This window comes from Malania oleifera, chromosome 2 (assembly GCF_029873635.1).
Source record: "Malania oleifera isolate guangnan ecotype guangnan chromosome 2, ASM2987363v1, whole genome shotgun sequence".
Lineage (NCBI taxonomy): Eukaryota > Viridiplantae > Streptophyta > Magnoliopsida > Santalales > Ximeniaceae > Malania > Malania oleifera.
The window spans coordinates 111083593-111104358 of record NC_080418.1 but is presented as its reverse complement, the minus strand read 5'-3'; the positions used below and the strand labels follow the sequence as shown (position 1 = coordinate 111104358).

The 20766-nt window shown below is 36.8% G+C and overlaps 1 protein-coding gene across 7 annotated transcripts in view; it reads right to left on the bottom strand.

Annotated features, from left to right (window-relative positions):
* Positions 1 to 5576, bottom strand: part of LOC131149437 (CSC1-like protein At3g21620) — a 125704-nt gene extending 120128 nt beyond the window's left edge. For 2 of the 7 annotated variants that reach the window (XM_058099877.1, XM_058099876.1), the window contains exon 1: positions 5267 to 5552. The gene's annotated coding sequence lies outside the window, so the exon portion shown is untranslated. Of the gene's footprint in view, positions 1 to 5266 lie in introns of all 7 variants that reach the window. The other 5 variants (XM_058099880.1, XM_058099878.1, XM_058099874.1 and 2 more) reach the window with 4 other exon arrangements.
* Between the last annotated feature and the right edge of the window lie 15190 nt (positions 5577 to 20766).

The window sequence follows — 20766 nt, the reverse complement described above, 5'->3', positions numbered from 1 at the left end:
CCAGTAGAAGGTGCAAAGTCATTGAACACCAACTGAAACCACCCATCACTGAAACAAGATTGCAAGCAAGCAAGCAATCATAAACATGTAAAACCAAAACAGCTTCATCATGCCAAAACCAGCCAGAACAGCAAAACATAACTGCTTCACATCACCAAACCACCACAGACAGACAGCATCCTATGAAGGATGCTGCACAGCCAAACCACGATGAAAAAGGGTTCCTAAGCGATTCTCAAACCAACCAGAAAATCAGATTTGAGAAATAATTAGGGGAATGTAAGAGAATAAACAAAAAACTATCTAAGGAAACAACAGATTTAGAGGTGATTAAACCTCTAATACCATGTTTTTCTCCTAGCACAACCTAATTGCTGAAATAACCTATTTTCTTCTAACATTCCCCCCCCCCCTCGCGTGACTCCTGTGGGACTCACACAACTATTTGCGTGCGACTCTTGTGAAACTTGTAGACCCCTCCACTTGCGCAACACACATTAAAACTTGACTTGTAAATTTATTTATTTTTCTTTTCAAAGTAATTTATTTATTTTACCTTGCTTGGAATTGAAGGCAATTCAATTTCAATAGGTTACTTGCTCCTTTCTCTCGAATTTCTAGGCTCTTAACTCTTTTCAGGTGAAATTCTTGAAAGAAAAAGTATGGAGGCATCTCTTGTTAAGACATGGATTGGGATTTATACTCCTACTAGGAATAGGATTCCCTACCTCATCCTTAATGAAATTATAAGGTCTCATCATCTCTTATTTTTGAGAATTCAAAATTTACGCCACTATTACACACACACACATAAATTCCTTTGCATCATTTACATAGTTGCATTTAACAAATTTCTATACATAGGAATTTCTTTAGAGCGTCTAAATAAACTCCTACACAAGGGGCTAAATGTAAAAGCATAAAATTACCACTTTGCCCTAGATTGTTGACTTGATCAATGTCAAATTTGAATAAACATATTAATTACATTAAATATTAATATTATATTATGTTTATATTCTTGCAAGAGGTTAATATCAACGACACGTGCTGGGATATGCCATAGAGAAATGTGGCAGGGTGTCTACCAATCTTGATCTTGAAATGTTCTAGAGAGTCTTAGCTTGGTGGGCTTGAGTCAAGGTTTGCTAAGTGGGTTCCTACCTATTAGCCTTTTCTTAAGTTGTTCAAGGGTCCACGTGTCATTCATGACATGTGTTTCTTTTTTTATTTCTTCTCACCCCTACCATATATCATTGTCGGATTAGATCAAATATTATATTTTTCATTAATTGAAACATAACGTGTCAATCTATCATTAAAAGATGACAACTTACAAGATTTTGTCCTTGCTTTATAAATATCCCATAAGGCCATGATTATTCTTCATAGGGACCTTTTTTAGATACTTGAACCATCAAGCTCTCTTTCTCTTGCTCTTTCTCTCTCTCTCACCCTCCACTTTGGATTCCACTAGTTCAGCGAATCCCTAAAGCCATTAGAATAACTTCAACTGCCACAATCCACATTTGATCATTTTAGTAATTGCTTGGCTCTCTTTGGGCCCTCTTGAAAACATCCATTACTTATGCACAACAAAGCTCTCCTCCCTTCCCCATGAACAACCTCTATAGTATCTAACACATGTTGGATACCAACACCTGCCTAACATGCCCTAACATGTTTCTAGCATGTCTTGGAAAGTAATTAATTTTTCCATTTTTGGGCACATTTGCAACAAGCCCCAACTCATTACAACAGCAAGAGGAGTCACCAAATTGTTGGATGGAGATCCTTGGCTTCCTTCCTTTTCCATTTTGAGCTTTGAGCCCTTTCCTCTTCCTCCCTCCCCTTTCCTCCCTCTCCCACCTCCTTTTTTTCACCAAGTACCCAAAGGTCTAAACACCAAAGTGGTTGCCACCCTCGGTTTTTCTTTTTAAAAAAAAAAAAAATTATTTTTAATTTCTTGATAAGCCATCTTCCACCATCAAGCATCACTACAAGCAATGCATTATAAAACTTCAACTTTTTTAAGAAAACAAATGTAGCTCATGATTATATAGTGGTATTTTGTAGAAGGAATTTATTTGTGGAATGTGCAATTGACATTTGTGCATGAATGATGCCTATATTTCAGTTCAAATTAAAATTACCTTAATATTTGTCATATAAAAGGAAAAACGTGCCTAAATATATGCTTTTTATATTTACTAATTAGCATATCCTTTTGGCACTGCGTCCTCATTTTCTTAAAATTGCCATATCACTGTGTCGGTATCATGTCACAATGACTCGTATCCATGTTCTGCATTGGTATCAATGCTTCCTAGGTAATCCTTATAAGCCTGTAAGGCAATGGATGTCTAAAATTTTAGTGTGGCTAGCAGCAGCAATGCCCACCCCCAACCCTTACCCCTTCTCATATATATGCATACTTCATCAAAACTGCTCATATTGTCAACTTGCTTCCTAGGTCATTGGACTAGGAAAATGAGTAATTAATGTTAAATTACTACTCAAGTTCCAAGATGTTAAGTACCATATCACTATTGGTGTTAAAAAAGAAAAAGAAAAAAAGAAAATGTGTTAACTTAGGGACTAGAATTATGGCAATGGATGTACTGGCTAACAATTGAGTGCCTGAAACATATGTGCATGTATGTTTATATTTTTTTGGTAAATTACACCACAAGTACTTGAAGTTTCATTAAATTATACTTCACTCCCTAAAATTTTAATTGTAACATCTTGATCCTTAACTTTTCAACCTTAGCTTTAATGAGATCCCTGAAGAGGGATTTAAACTAGTCTAAATATCAAAACTTCAAGGATCTAACTGTCACAATTTTAACTTCAGGATGTGAACAACATTTTATTGAAACCTCAGGAGCTTTAGGTGTAATTTACCCTTATATTATTGTTTACTTGTTTCTTTATATACACATTTATGCACGTTCAATATTGATACCCAAAGGGATGTTGCAATGGATTAACCCAAGTTCCTCCCATAATCTCATTCTTTCAGCAAGCACCATAGTTGTGAATGATCATTCTATCCATTCTATGCATCTAAAATTTGAAGGCAAAAACAAAACCTCCAATAGTAATTTGTTTTCCTTAGCTTTCTTTAGGATCCAATAGGGAATAAAGGGGAAGACAAATCATAAATGGGCATGCTAAAGTTTACAGGGAGAGAGAGAGATATTTTATAGACAAAATCAAATGCACTTTTCAACAACGACAATAACAAACCAAGTCTTAAGTCCCATTAGTTGGGGTTGATGACATGAATTCTTTTCTACCAATTTATGCAATCATGGGCAATTTTCCCTGACAATTAAGGGCAATTAAATCCCTATTCACTATCTCATTTCAAGTTATTTTAGGTTTACCCCTACCCTTTCTACCGTCCTTAATGGTAACTAGATCACTCCTCCTCACTAATGCACTATTTGGCTACATTGTAGATGCCCAAACCATTTGAGCCACCCTTTCCTTATCTTACCTACTATAGGAGCTATGCTGACTTACCATGAATATGTTCATTTCTTTAATTTACCTTTTAAAGTCATCCACTCATCCACCTCAGCACTCTCATTTCAACAACTTTTATGTTTTCAACAACTCCATGTAACATAAGACAACTTTCCTTTTAATTTTAAGGGTATCCTATGATCACACAATATGAATGAACCACTTCATCATTTTATTCTACTTGTTTTAACTTTATGTATTACATCTTCAATTTCTCCTTCAACTTGCATATAGATCCAAGGTATCGAAATATACTAGTGCTATTAATTTTTTGACCATCAAGTTTAATTTTTTTCTCTAGGGGTGTGCAAACGGTTGGTTTGGACAAATTCGGTTAATTAACCAAATTAATCTAATTTTTAGGTTAACACTAATTCCTAACTCAACTGACCGAATTAGTTGTTGTAACCGAACTGTACCTAACCGAACCAACTTTTTGCATAATTCAGTTAATCAAATTTGACTGAATAAATTTGAAATTAATTATAAAAACAAAATATGATTGCAAATTTTGTTTCTAGTTTACCAATTCCAGCTTAATTGATAAAAGGGTTTATTGATAAAAGTGATATTTTAAGATTTTAATATATATCATATATTAATATTACTAATTTATATTTAATTATTAATTAATTAGTAATTCCGGTAATTCGGTTAACCGAATTAAAGATTCCCCATACTCAAATTGAAAACCAAATATCCAAAATTATCTAAATTTGGAACCGAATCGAACCTATATATTAACCAAACCGAACCGATCGAACTCAGTATGTTAATTCGATTAAACCCGAATTATGCTCACCCCTACTTTTCTCCAATATTTCTCAAACTATGACTGAAATTACACTTCATGTATTTCTTCTCATTTTTAGTTATCCTAGTAGCACTTTTCAACTGATAAGCTTTATTCAAATTGCCAAGGATTCCAGTAATTTGTTTCTCCATAGAAAAAATCCACAAGTTAAATAAACTGCCTTCTGAAAAAAAAAAAAAAAAAGGAAATTTGAATCAAACTAAACCAAAACACAGATCCATATGGAAGAGAGAGTTCAGTCCCAATTGCGAGCAGAGGTGGATTTAGCATGGGGACAGTAGAGTCAACTGTCCCCACTAAAAATTTGAGGCATATTCTCTTTAAGATTTTCTTGAGATATTTTTCTTAAATTTGAATTGATCCCTCATCAAAATTTGTTAGTGCTTTTTTTATGTGCATATGCTAATTTTTCCAAATTTGCAACATAAAAATACGCACACAAGCCCCTACTCAATTTAAGTTCCTAGTGTCCTAGATCCACTCCCGATGGGGAGACAATGCTTTGTTTAGATATTGAGAAAATGGACGAAAAGAAATATTGGGAGTCATGTAGAATGATTATCTGGTAACCAAGAAAAACAGTCTACTGAGCCTAACAGAACAGTTTAAACTACACTTGAGGAGAATTTTTATTTATCAGGGATTGCTGCAGTAGGAAACAGAATGCTTCAACTTTTCTTTCTTCATTCATTAATTTTCTAGGCAACTAAACAAACAGAAAGGTTCTCGAAAAAGTTCTCGAAAAAGTGCAATACATTCACAACCAAACATACCACAAGTATACATTTTTCAAATGTACATCACGAACAGTAAATCTTTATCTTTTGTTCTTTCTGGGCCAAATAACCCCACAAACGTTGAAATAAACCACAAAGAAATTGAAATTTATGAACATGAAGTTAAAGGGTAGGTTCATACTCTGTACGTATGGACTCTGCTCAATCCTTACCAAAGCCGAAAACCCAGGAAAATGATGATCCAAACGCAGCGTTTCTGCTCAAATCCAAGGGTCTAAGAGGAGCAACAGATCAGGAGACGAAAGTTCGAAGTCCAAACTTCACACAGCGGGTCCACAGAACCAAAATGTTAGATTTGTGATACAATGCGCTTCCCCAAAAGCCCAAAAGAAGAGAGAGTGAAATCAGTAACGGCGTCGAATGGCGAGAAGATTTGATAGCTGGGTGGAAGATGAAGTGTTTGGCCTTTCTGTATATGGTGTTTGGCCTTTCTGTATATGGGGGTCTTGGCTTTTCCTTTTCTACTTTTGAAATAATTTCTGAATAAAAAATTGTTTCCTTTTCTGATAGTATTAATGTTTTTCCTTGTCGGCAATCAACCACGTGGAACGCTATGCCTAACGGCTATTTTTACGAAATGGGGTTTATTTGGTTTCTATTTTTGCTTTTGTGTGTGAGTTTTCAACAGAAGGAAAATGGCTGGCATGCATGCCATGTTACCCCCAGAGAAAATGTCCCCAGGATGGGTAATGATTTTGCGTCTTTGAATCTTTGTTACTGTTCTACAAGAACAACTATGAACGGCTCTAAAATTCAAGGGGCTTGTTTGATTTTATTTCTATTTTTCATTTTTTTATTTTATTTTTGTGTGGTAAAAAGTTAGATAATGATGATGTATTTTTGTGTTTCAATTCTTTATTTTATAATTATTTTTAATTATAATTAAAATAAATTACAATTTAGATTTAAAATATAGTTAAAATAAAATTACCTATAAATTAATTCTGAAAAAAAGCCATTTGGTAAATATTTCTACTTTTTTTCTATTACAATATCATTGCTTTTGTAGATTTAAAAAGTGAATTTTGGAATATAATAAGTAAGTAAAAAATCATAATAATTTCTATTCTTGTTAGAATGCTTTATAATTTGCTTTCTTTTTTTGTTTTTTAAAATTTTTATTTGATTAAAGGACAAAAATGACCATTTTTTTAATTAAAAAAATAAATTATTAATTAATTAATTATTTATTTATTTATTTATTTTAAATTTTTTTAAAAAAAATTTTCGATAATTATCTTAAGATTGTGTTTGGTTGTATAGATTTTAAGATTTCCTTTTAAATTTCTATATATTTAAATAGAAGAGTAATCATTCTATCTAAATTCACATTAACTTGAATTTAAAATTTAAAATTCAAAATTTAAATTTTCAGACATGAGATAGTTAAGTCTAGTTTTAAATATTGACTATAACACTATACTTTCCTCCCAAAGTCAAATATATACATATATATATATATATATATAAAGCATATGAAAATTAAATTTTAACTACTACATCATTGACATTAAAATATAATTCATTTTTAAAATTCTTGATATGCATAATGGCCTTTTTTAAATTTGTATGTGGCTAAATATTATTGGTGGGAGGAGTTAGAAAAAGTAGGCATATCACAAACTAACTTTTGAAAAAATAACAAAATAAAATTGTTGAATCAACTTAGGGCTTCTCATCCATCTCTTAAACAATTATTAATTAGTTTTCAAAAATATATGAATAAAATTACCGATGTGGAGTTGGACATTCCACCTCTCGATTTGAACATATATGGATTTCAATAAAAATGTAATAAAAAATTATTTTATTTAAATGTATACAAATTTAAAATTAAATTATGGAATTTATGTCTTCAAAAACAATCTTACTCTTTGTTTGAAAGCTAGTTTAGATTTGTATAAATTTAATTAAAATGTAATATAAAATTATACTATTCAATATATACAAAATTCAAATTTAAGGCTTGAAATACAACTGGTCTTTTATTACTACTTAGGTGAAGATAGTCCGAGAGAAAAACGTAACCAAAAAATATTGGAATGTGTAATATTGTTGACATGGTATGTGTATGTATTTGTGTTGGTATGTATACCCGTGTTATGCTCGGAACATGATTAATGTATAAAATTATTTTAAAAAGATGCAAAATTCTAAATTTTAATTTTGCATTGTCCAATAACAATTTTGATTAGCATGCTTTCATTCTTGACACATTCAATTTTTTTAATTGGTTTAATTCTTCGCCAAATTTAGAGCCTGCAGTTGGAAATATATTATTATTATTTTTTAAATACATGTAAAAATAAATGGTCAATAAAATTGAAGAATAAAACTTTTCAGTCAATAAAAACCTAATTTAAAATTTTATAAGTTTAGGAAAGATATGACTATCCACAAATTTTTAAGTTAAACCTTCACTAATACACAAAAAAAAACCATATGAAAAGATCTCTCAGGGCCATGTTAGAGAGGGAAACTCTCCCGTGGCTGAGTTCTTGCGGTTGATTCATAGTTGGTTTTGTGATTTCCTACAACAGCTGGGATTGTTGGAGGGATTGAATAGTGCGTAGATTGGCCGTAGATAAAGGGACGATCTGTTGCTGTTCTTGCCAAGATATACGATAAATCGTGGAATATGGAGACTGGAAATGTTCCGTTCTGAAACTCTGAATTTCTATACTGCGGTTGGTTTGGTTGTTGGATCTGTCCCTTAATCGAACGATTGAAGTGAGTACTCTGATCAAAGGAAGGTTATCAGTGTTAATTTTGTGCTTTCGAATCTGAGGATCTATTTTCTTTTTCCCGCCCATGTGATGATTTGAAATTTGGGTTCCCTGTGTAAACATAGGACTTCGAAAGGAGGCTAGGGTTACAGGAGATGTGGTTAGGGAAAAGGAGAGGATGGAGGAGATGGAGTTTGCTCTGAACTACATTGAAATTAAAGGAGGGGAAGGGATCGAATATAGTAAGAAAAAGCATGGAGAGATTATGATGGAGTTCGAGAGGCTTTCAAAATTAGCTTTTTAAAGGGAAAATGGATTCTCGGATGGGTAAAAAAATTAGAAGAACTCTTGAAATCTATGCAAGCTCAAAGACAAGTAGAGATTCTGAAGGAGGGGGATAGGGGTGTGAAGGATGTTTGCTGTATCCAACGGGGTGAGAAGAAGGACGGCGGTGCATCAACATCGAAAGGAAACCTGAAGGAGGGAAGGAGTCTATCTGAGACAAGCTGCTCAGAAGGTGAAGAAGAGGAGAGCTATGGGATGATGGATGAGAAGAAGAAACTGTGGGGAGATGTAATGTCTTCTCATTCTGAAGATATGGAAACAATTGATTCCTGTGATGCTATGGCATTGGCTCGTGCTAGTGCCCAGAACCCTGAAGTTGATCAGTGTGTTGAGGGAGATACTACTGTTCCTACAGATAAAAAACAGAAGAAACCTGGGAATCGTCAAGGTGAAATGATCATAAGGAACAACAAAGAGGTTCCGTGGTCAGAGCTGTTTGTGAAGAATAAGGACCCTGCTACTTACCTGTGTTCGAAGCCAATGGTGACAAAGTCAGAATTTCAGCATCTAAGATGTACTCCTTTGAAGGTATTGTCAATAAGCATCTAGTAGGCTATTTTACGAGGAAATTCCCTATAGGATCGCTTTTAATTTCTTGCTAAGATCGTGGAGGGTAAGAGTGGTCTCAATTCAGCATAACAAGGGCTGGATTGTCTTCAAGTTTCAAAATGAAGAAAATCTTATTGAAGTTCTCATGAATGAACCTTATTTAGTAAATGTGAGATCACTGATCTTGAAAAGAATGCCCAAATATTTTCAGTTTGGGATTCAACAGAGAACTCTTGTTCCTGTGTGGGTGCAATTGAAAGACCTTCCCTTTGAACTATGGCACCCGAGTGCAATTGGGAGGATACGCTCGCGGATTGGAAGACCCTTATGTATGGACAAACTGACCCCCAAAAAATCCAGAATCTCCTATGCAAGAGCAATGGTAGAAGTTGACATTGCAAAAGAGATTAAGTACAGTGCCAAGATAGTTACTCCCCGATGATGTTGAAATAACTATGGAAGTGGTCTATGAGAGACTCCCGAGGTACTGTTCCAAGTGTAAGGAAATTGGGCATTCAATGCCCTTCTGCAAGCCTATGGAGGGGAATAAAAGGCCTGTACGAGCTCAATACAAACCTAAAGTTCCAGCTTAGGTGTTGAAACTAGAGAACAAAAAGGGAGATACAAGTGAAGCTGAATTGAATAAGGATAATAAAGGAAGTAACAACAACAAAGAAATGCATGGAGAAGACACATTCATAGATAAAAGCAGGATCAATGATGAAGCTGGTAATTCAGAACGATTATGATGACTCATCAGAGGAACTTGTAAGTAATAACAAAGTTGTGTCCCAATCTGAAGATGATGAAGTTAGGGCTATATCTTCTAAAAGGGAAAAAATGGTTTCGGGGGAAGGTGACACTATCTATGATGCCCATACTGTCCCATTGAGTGAGGTTCCTGATAAGCACGATTCTTCCAAAGTAAGGGAGGATACTGGTGAGGTTCAAACAATAGGGATACTAGGAAATGCTAAGAAAAAAGGGGAACAAAATGGTAGAATAGAAGAATGTGGCATGAATAATAAAGATGTGAAAGGAAATAAAAGTGGCTTAAATAGAAGAGAAGATTAAAATAAGTTGATAGCTAAAGGAAAGGAGAAAGTTGAAGATTTTCAAATTGTTAGCAGGAAGAAGAAGGGTAAAGGGTCACACTTAAACCCATTAATGTTTGGAAAAGGGCTAAGGCCCCCTTCTAAAGCTCGATGAAGATCGTTTGTTGGAATATTAAGGGCTTTAATCTACCCCTAAAACATAATGGGGTGCTCAGCCTCATTAACAAAGAAAAACTTGATGTTTTGGGAATCCTGAAAACTAAGATGACAACTAGTAAGCTAGAAGAATTTATGAAAAGGAAACTGGGGAATTTGTGTCAAATAAATAATTTTGGTGAACATAGAGCTGGAAGAATTGTAGTAATGTGGAATCCTTGGAAGGTTAAGATTCAGTTGGTTAGTTGTAATGCATAGGTCATGCGTTGTTCTCTTTTCTGCCATGTGTCACCTAAATGGTTCTATGTCAGCTTCGTTTATGGTTTCCACACAATCGTGACTAGAAGACCCCTATGGCAATCTATATGTGATTTTGAAAGAAGCTCTCCTGGACCTTGGATGTTGCTTGGGGACTTCAATAGTGTTGTTCCCAAATGAAAAAATCAATGGAAATCCAGTAACATCATATGAATCAAAAGACATGGGGCAATGCTTTTATGAGTGTGGTTTAAGTGATCTAAACTCCTCTGGCTGTTTTCTTACTTGGTCGAATGGTACAATATGGTCCAAGCTGGATAGAGCAATGGCCAATAAACAATGGTTCATGGAAGGTATGGGAGCTCAGGCCATGTTTCAACTCCCTGGTATTTATTTTGATCATGCTTCCTATATAGTGTCATTGCTTATGGAGGATGATTTGGGGAGGAGACCATTCAAATATTTTAACATGCGGGGGCATCACTCCAGTTTTCAAGATGTTGTGAAAAATTCTTGGAGGAGGGATATGCAGGGGTTTAAAATGTTCAAACTTGTTATGAAGTTGAAGGCTCTGAAAGGTCCCTTGAAAAGTCTCAATGATTCTCATTTCTCCTATGTTTCGAATTGGGTTGAAAGAGCTTCTATAGAGTTGAAGGAAGCTCAACAAAACCCACAGGATGACCCTGGAAAAATATGGATTTCAGAGAATGGTCTGTAGGAAGAAAGAGGAGGTTGAAAGGTTGGAGAAGGCTAATAGAAGCTTTGTCGCCCAACAAGTTAAAAATACTTATCTAAATAACAGTGATAGAAGTTCCAAGTTCTTTCATGCCCTATTGAAAAGGAACAATGCCAGGAAGCATATTACAAAACTGAAAAAAGGAAAATGGAGAGTTCACTGGATCTATGGCTCAGGTGGCTTCTGAATTCTTGAACTACTATAAAGATATATTGGGGACTGATATGGACTGTATATAGGTAGATGATGATGTTATTGCGAGAGGCCCTATTTTGAGTAATGAACAATCTGCACAGATGGTCAAAAGGGTGTCTAGTGAAGAAATCAAAGAAGCCCTAGCGATGGGAAATCCCCCGAGCCTGATGGGTACACTGCAAACTTTTTCAAGGTTGCCTGGGGCACAGTAGGGAAGGACTTCATTGAGGCAGTCAAAGAGTTCTTTGATAAAGGAAAGATTCTGAAACAAGTTAAGCATACGACCATAGTGGTAATCCCAAAATCCCAACATGCAAATTCTGTTCAAAATTTTAGACCAATATCATGCTGCAATGTTACTTATATGGTTATAGCTAAGATTATAGTTAACAGAATTAGCCCTGTGCTTGATAAAATTGTTAACCCTGCACAATCAACCTTTGTGAAACAAAGATACATGGTAGAGAACATTTATTTGGTACAAGAACTAGTGAGAAAGTATGCTAGAAAGAGGATCTCTCCAAGATGTATATTGAAGATAGATTTGAAAAAAGCATACAATTCTATATCATGGAAGTTCCTCAAAGATATGCTTATTAAATTGAATTTTTCTGAAAAGCTGGTGAATTGGGTGATGGAATGTTTGTCAACAATGAATTATTCAATATCTTTAAATGGAAGTCTGCATGGTTTCTTTAAAGGTAAGAAGGGTTTAAGGTAGGGTGATCCATTATCCCCAATTCTTTTTGTGCTATGCCTCCAGTCCCTATCCAGGCTATTGAAGAGATTAGATGATGATGCAGACTTTAACTTTCATCCTAGATGTGGTGAATTGAAAATTACTCATCTTGCATTCGCAGATGATCTCATCTTGTTTTCTAGAGGTGATTATAGCTCAGTTCAGAAACTGATGGATGCTCTGAATAGCTTCTCGAATTGCTCAGGCTTGAAAGCTAATCCTATGAAGTCAAATTTGTATTCTACAGGTCTGAATGTTTTTTAGCTAGAAAGTATTAAAAACCTGACTAGCTTTCAAGAAGGGTCCTTCCCATTTAGATACTTGGGGTATTCCCTTGGCATCTTCTAGATTGAATGTGACTCACTATGTTTCTAGAATAGGTAATATTATTGAGTCTTGGCCAATTAAAACTCTGTCATATGTTGGGAAATTAGAATTGATCAATTTAGTAGTGCAGGGAATGGAATGCTATTGGCAGTCCATTTTTCCTATTCAAATGGCTATTTTGAAACAAGTGATCAGAATATGTAGAGTATTTTTGTGGGGTAGCAGAGCTAAACCATTTGTTGTATGGAAAGAAATATGTTTGCCCAAGATTGAAGGAGGGCTAGGGATGTTCGATCAGAAGACTTGGAACATGGCTTTACTCACTAAAACTCTATGGAATATCCATAAAAAGAAAGATACACTGCGGTCAAAATGGATAAACCAGATTTACCTCAGAAGTCACAGCATAAGGGAGGCCACAACAAAACATTAGGATTCCTCATTATTTAAGAAAATTTTGAAATCAAAAATCTGTTTATACAACAGTGTGGAAGCTGGGAAAATGTTGAACCATTGTTAAGCCAATGGACGTATGATGACCATCTAAATTGCTCGAAAGCTTATAATTTCTGGAGATTGAAGGGTACAACCAAACTGTGGCACAATGTAGTATGGAAAAGTGGATGCACCACAAAGCACTCTTTTATTCTTTGGCTAAGTGCCAAGAATAAACTACTAACGAATGATAAACTCTTTGGAGCAGATAGAAATGAGTCATGTGCATTATGTAAAGCTGAAGCTGAAATAGAGGATTATCTTTTCTTCAAATGCAAGATAGCTTCAGAAGTGTGGAAAGTTATGAGAAAATTGCTAGGTTGTACAAGAGCCATTAGTACACTTAAAGCTTCCCTTAAATGGATGAAAAAAGAGGCTAAAGGGAAGGGAGTTCGAGCAGTGGCCATGAGAGCTTGTCTAGCTACAACAGTTTATTGTCTATGACACTTCAGAAATAAGAGTAAATTTGAAAATATTGATACACCGGTCGAGGCCATCATCAAATTTATCTGGATTTTGTATGAAAAATTCCCAACTTTGATACAGTTTGGGAATTGATGACTTCCATCTACCTACCCCCTTTATATGGTTGTATGTATTTCTTATGATGGACTAATATCACTACAAAAAAAAAAAATTGGTTTTTAGTGATGAAACTATCAGTGACGAATTCAATTTCATCACTAAAAGTAGGTATTAGTGACGGTTCTAATATGATACTATTATTGACGAATTTGAAATCATCACTAATAGTTTCGTCACTAAAAATCGAAAAATATCACGGGAAAACATTTTTCGCACAAAAATTATCTTGGAAAAATATTAGCAACGATTTATGTGGTATTAGTGACGAATTAAATCCGTCACTAAAAGACTCTTACTAGTGACGATTAAATAATCGTCACTAATATTGTTTAAAAAAAATGAAAAAAAATTATTTCACAATATTAGTGATAAATTTGACGATTTGTCACTATTAGTGTAGTAACCAAATAATTATGATGTTTAAATAATGGAAGGAGGGAAAAAGGAATTAACAGAATAACTAAATAGGTCCTTGTCAACGAACACAAGCAATTTGTCGATGAGAGAACAAGAGGGGCTCGTCGATGAGGGAGCATTTTGTTGACGAGAAAGTACAAAGAGGGTGTTTTTGGCAATTCTGAATTTCGTTGACGAGGGGAGAGTTCGTTGACGAATTGTCTTCTTGACCTCATCGACGAGGTGACGTGGCTCGTCGACGAGGTGACGTGGCTCGTCGACGAAGGCTAGTGTATAAATAGGCAAAAACTTCATTTTTGGTCTAGATTTCATGCGTAGACTCCCTCTTCTCTCTCCTCTTCGATTTCCCAAACTTCTCTCTAGCTTTCTGGGTTCGTTCTTTGCCGGATCGACGATCCGAAGCCATCACAACACTCCTGGGGAAGTTTTCTGCATATCTACTGGAGTGGATCATTGGTGGAACGAGTTTGAAATTCATCCCAGATTCAAGGTAAGGCTTTTTACTCAGAATTTGGCTTTACCATAGTTATAGGAAATGTTGTACACGAAGAAATACTAAAGTTTAGTTCTGTGAGATGTTGTTTTCAGGGTGTTGACTGGGAAACCCAATAGGGAGTTGGATTGACTATTTTAGGGGCTCTTCAGGAATCAGGTAAGGAAATAAACTAAACTAGTTTCTTTATGAAAATATATGTATAAATTATAGCATTTGATTTTAGGAAAATATATGTATATGCATATACATAATGTTGGGAAATACTGTTGTAAATGATGATATGTTTTGAGTTTATGTAATACCCATTTTGTGTGGCCTGAGTAGTGTTTAATATGAATTACTATTTTTGAGAATATAATAATGGTACAAAATTTTAAATATGTTTTGTGGGCGTACGGGCTGAGTTATGAATATGTTTTGCCGGCGTACGGACTGAGTTATAGATATGATTTGCTAGTGTACAGGCCGAGCTATGGATATGATTTGTCGGCGTACGGGCCGAGCTATGGATATGTTTTGTCGACGTACGGGAAGAGATATGAATATGATATAACGGTGTACGGGCTGTGAATGAGAAAATATGAAATGTTGGCATACGTGCTGATGATTTTCACGCTATATATATGAAATGTGATATGTGATATTGAATTGATAGTTATTATTATGAAATGATAATGTATCATAATTTGTAATATGTTATACACTATCATAACCTGGTTGGCTTGGTTTAGGCTAGCACTTGCTCTGTACTGTAGCTATGTGTTCATGATCATTATGATATTGTGTTATCACTGTCGTATGGGGCAGCATGAGGACGGATAGTCGATGTGGTTTATAAGAAGTGTGGACGCCCCCTGGTGTACGGACTAGGTCTGGTAGACCAATCGTACTTATAGACTGTACTTTTGACTTGGCGGTGGTCGACCAACTATTGTCAGGTCCCACCTTCGAGTCACACAACCTAGTCATGTGGGGGTAATACATGACACCAGCCAGCTAACCTACCAGGGTTGTTTTTGTATTATTATTATATGAGATGCGTTATGTTATGGAAATTCAATATGTTCTGCCATGCTATGATTAACCATGTTTTTCCCAAAAATGATATAGATAGTTTTATTATATATGTTTATTTATGTTTTTATGTATAACACAAAAATACTCATGTTGCCACACATTGGTATTAGTTTATTTCTCTTACTAAGAGGTGTCTCACCCCGAAATATATGAACATTTCAGGAGCCCTTGATAGGAGAGCAGATAAAGCTCCGCTGAGATAGATACAACTTATCTGCCCTTTTTGAAGGGTAAGTATTTTGGTAGGGTCGGATGGATTACGTGGAAATGACCCTAGAATTCTTTTGGGTTGTATACACATATAGATATATTGGATGTAGTAACTTTGGTATTGTGATGAATGATATTTTGTGTTAAATGGTATTTTGAGATGTATATGATTTAGGTTTCCTACTGCTTAGGCTTACGTACTATATCTCTGATGTATCCATGGTACCTATAGGTTCAGGTCGATTATGATCTGCTGAATTGTTATATGATTTTTATGACTATATGATATATATATATATATATATATATATATATATTTATATAAAGGAAAAAAATGTGGTAATTAAGTAGGTCATTACAGTTTGGTATCAAAGTTTGGGTTGCTAGGTTCTGTAAACTTTAGAATGCAGCAGAAACGATACTAGAGTATAGGAACAAGGATTTGAGGATTAGTTCTACAGTCTAGACGCAGAACTTCCATGGTGGTTTCTGTGTTTTTCTTGGGATGACAATTTTAAGAAAATCATAGTAAACTATTGTCAGGTTGTGTTCCTAGAATGTAGGATTGGAGTTAGGAATGAGTGAGCAAGTTAAAATGGGGAACTATTTTAGGTGTGTAAGTTATAAGGATCGGATTTCTAAGCTACGTTTGTTGTCTTTCAGGATGGATCCAGGAGGAGGTAGTGCCTATACGAGCGGCAGTGATGGGGCAGAGCCCTCACATGCAGCCGGGACTGATTCTGACGCAGTATTACGTAACGTGGCTCAGTAGGTTATGGCTGAGATCGCTAGGAGCTCTAGGGAGCAGGGAGGTATGTCTGCAGACCATGGGTGCAACATAGAGAAGTTTACTAAGATGAATCCTCTAGCATTTTCAAGAGGAGTCGATCCTATAGCCTCCAGGAATTGGATGTAGGAAATCGAGAAAGTCTTGGCGGTGTTGCAGTGTACGGAGGAACAGAGGGTCCTCTTTGCCACTTATAAACTTACAGGGGAGGCTGAGAGGTGGTGGACTACTGTGAGACTTTTGGAGTAGCAGAGGACAACGCCATTAGCCATGACATGGGATCAGTTTAAAGAGTTATTCTTTGACAGGTATTTTCCAGCTACTGTTAGGGAGGTTAAAGTGGAAGAGTTCCTGAGTCTGAAGCAGGGATAGTTGTCGGTCCAACAATATGCGGCACGATTTATAGAGCTCTCTCGTTTCGCTCCGTATATTGTTCCTGATGAGGTGAAAAAGGTGAGACGATTTAAAGGAGGTTTGAGGCTAAGCATATTCAAGTATGTGGTAGTGTTAAAGATCTAGGATTTTGCTGAGTTAGTCAACAGAGCAACCTTGGCAGAGGTGGGTGAGCATATGGATGCAGAGGAACAGGGACAGAAGAAGAGATCTGCATCTTCAGGCTATCAGCGGGGTCATTGGCTGGGTCAGTGGAGGAGAGAAAATCATGGTAGAGGACGTAGGCAGGAGACTGGAGGTCGTGAGGTTCAGGCAGTGTAGAGCCCTCCTGTTTGTCAGACTTACGAGAGGAGACACTAGGGAGAGTGTCGAGCAGGTGGAGCTATCTGCTATCGCTACGGTAGAAAAGGGCATATGGTGCAATACTAACCTACACCACCAGATGCTGCTCCAGCTCCTAGACCGTACGAGGGAGGTTATCAAGCGCCATGAGGGGGTCGGCAGAGGAATATGGCTCCGGCTAGAGTGTTTGCTCTAACGCCGAGTGATGCGGAGACAGTCTGCGACGTGGTGACAGGTATGGTTAGCATGTTTTCCTTTAAAGTTATTGCATTATTTGATTCAGGAGCCACACACTTGTTCGTGTCTTTGAGATGTATTAAATTATGTGGGGCAGACACACAATCATTAGATGTTGAACTATTGGTATCTACACCGACCGGATTAGTAGTAAGGTGTAGTGGGATACTCCAAGGCTGTCCAGTTGATATCCAGAGGAAGACTTTGTCTATTGATTTGATAGTGCTGGACATGCACGAGTTTGATGTCATATTTGGTATGGATTGGTTGGCAGCCAATTATGCCAGCATTGATTGCTATGCACGAGAAGTGATATTCAGACTTTCAAGAAGAGTTGAATTCAGGTTTGTAGGATCACGAATACAAACCTCACCTTAGTTAGTTTCGGCTATTCATGCAAGGAGACTACTACGGAGTTATTGTCAAGGATTTGTGGCATTTGTTAAGGAAATTTTAGGGAATGAATTGAAACTCGCTAGTATGCCAGTAGTGAAAGAATTCATAGATTTTTTTTTTTTTTAAGATTAGTTATCAGGCTTGCCACCTAATCGTGAGGTAGATTTTCCTATTGATCTCTTTCTAGGTACATCGTCGATTTCTAAAGTACCTTACTGAATGAACCCAGTTGAGTTGACAGAATTGAAGAATCAGTTACAAGATTTGCTTAATAAGGGCTTCATACGACCTAGTGTATCTCTGTGGGGAGCTCTAGTTTTGTTTGTAAAGAATAAGGATGGGTCGATGAGGATGCGTATAGATTATAGATAAATTAATAAAGTGACAATCAATAACAAGTATCTTCTACCTCGTATAAATGATTTGTTTGACTAGCTCCAGGGTACACGAGTGTATTCTAAGATTGACCTCATATTAGGCTATCATCAGGTGAAAATGAAAGCAGAGGATGTATCGAAGACAACTTTCAGGACCAGATACGGGCATTATGAATTTCTCGTTATGCCGTTTGGTTTGACGAATGCTCCTACGGTACTTATGGACTTGATGAACAGAGTCTTCCATCAATACTTAGACCAGTTTGTTGTTGGTTTTATTAATGATGTACTGGTCTATTCGAGGAGTTATAAGGAGTATGAGACGCACTTAAGGCAGATTCTACAGATACTTAGGGAAAATAAGCTATACGCCAAGTTCAGCAAATGTGAATTCTGATTTGAGAAAGTTGTGTTTTTGGGGCATGTCATTTCAGGAGATGGTATTTCTATAGATCCTAGTAAAATCGAGGCGGTAGTGAATTAGGCTAGACCAAGGAACGTCCAGGAGATTAGGAGTTTCTTGGGGTTAGCTGGGTATTACTATCGTTTTGTTGAGGGGTTCTCAGCATTATCAGAGCCTCTGACACGACAAACTAGGAAGAATGTCAGATTTGAATGGGACGACAGCTGTGAGCAGAATTTTCAAGAATTGAAGCAGAGGCTTATCACGACATCAGTATTAATCATCCCATCAAAGGATGAGGGTTATGTCATTTACAGTGACGCGTCCTTGAATGGACTTGGCTGTATATTGATGCAGCATGGTAGAGTAGTAGCATATGCTTCCAGGAAATTGAAAGAATATGAAAAGAACTACCCTACCCATAATCTTGAATTAGCTGCAGTGGTACACACATTGAAAATTTGGAGGCATTACTTGTATGGTGAACATTGCGAAATCTTCTCAGACCACAAGAGTTTAAAGTACTTTTTCACCTAGAAGGAACTGAACATGAGGCAGAGAAGATGGTTAGAACTCATTAAAGATTTTGACTGCACTATCAATTACCACCTAAGGAAGGTGAACGTGGTGGATGATGCTTTGAGTAGGAAATCTGTAGGACCAACATTGGCAGTTATGGAGATCCAGTATCCGATTACAATGGATCTAGAGAGACTCGGTATAGAGTTGGTTGAGAATGATTCCCAAGTTTGTATTGTCAGTTTAGTAGTGCAACCTACTCTATAGGAAAGGATTAAAGCTTCTTAGAAGGAAGATCCAGAATTAGCAGAGGTGATGGACAAAGTGCAGAGTGGTTAAGGAGATGAATTTAGTATTGCAAATGATGGAGCTTTGCGGTTCCGTTCTAGGTTATGTGTTCCTGCCGACGCTGACATCAGGAAGACCATTTTAGAGGAGGCTCACAGATCTTTGTACACAGTTCATCTCGACAATTCAAAGATGTAACAACCTCAATTTCTTAATGTAAAATGTAGCATAATATATAGAAAATCAACCCGAACCCGTAGATAGCGGGGATAGCCTAACATAAATAGCGGAAACCTAAGCAGTAGTAAAAAATAAAATCTCAATCATCCAACCATACGACATAATACCAGAGTTTACTATCTTATCAAAATGCTGTATATATATACAATCTCCAAAAAGTCAAAATAACACTAGGATCATACAACAAAAACCTCCTGATCCTAGTTCAACGCTTACCCTTCTAGTAGGGAAGCTTACCCTTCTTGTAGAACGTGATCATCTCATTCATAATCAACTGAGGGATGTCCACCTTCATGTTGTTATGCACGGCGTATAGGACCAACAAATGAATGCCGCCTCGCTCTAAATGATAGTCGATCGAGCAAATGTTGCATTAGAGGACGAGGTCTAAAAAAAGTAGGTAATTAGGTACCCTGCTCCATGCGTGCACGTGCCACGCCGCATGTTCTCACTGTCATAGTAAATGTCGTGGAACATTCGAATGATGATATGGTAGACATTGGAATAATTGAAGCCTCCCATGGTGTGTCGTTGGCCTTTTCGTGAGACCATGCCTAATCAAGGCGGGGGTAGGCTCAAACTTGACGCCTTAAACTACAGTGGACTAGATACCCATCTAAGAATCATAGGTGTTGGTAGAACTTCTGAACCAAGGTCAGGTGATATGTGGTGGTGGGCGGAGTCATGTAATGGTCCATCTTTCTCCTCTCAAGGACCTTAACATAACATCTCCTTCTGGTGTGGGCACGAGTCTCGTCAAACTGGAACCGGTACATGGGCCGAAAGTCATAGTCCTCGAGGGTCATCCTCGATGCCGTAGGCCTCCTAGATGATTGTACCTATGCACTATAGGCCACTTGACCTCTCAACATCGTTAGTGTAGGTGGAGTGTGCTTGGACCCGGATGATGGCTCATCTCACAACTGACCCTAGATTCTTTTCCACTTGGCGGTGGATCGTGAAGACTAGGGTTGCTTCAAAGCAGCCCGAGACTCTGAATGGAGAGGCATCTTCAATGAAAAATGGATGGAGGAAGGTGGTCGGGTGTAAAGGGGGATGGAAGATGAAAGAAGGAGAATGGGAAGAGACCCAGATGTTACCCAGTGAGACGAAGAGTCACAAGTGCAAGGGGAGGCAAAGGAGCGAAACCCTAAGTGATCTAGGATGAAAGGTCATGCAAGGAAGAGGTCATCGGAGCTAGGGCAGGTAGTCAGAGGGGTCGCCAAAGCTCTAGGATGGTGGGGGAGGCTTAGGCAACTAGGTTGAGTGTGGG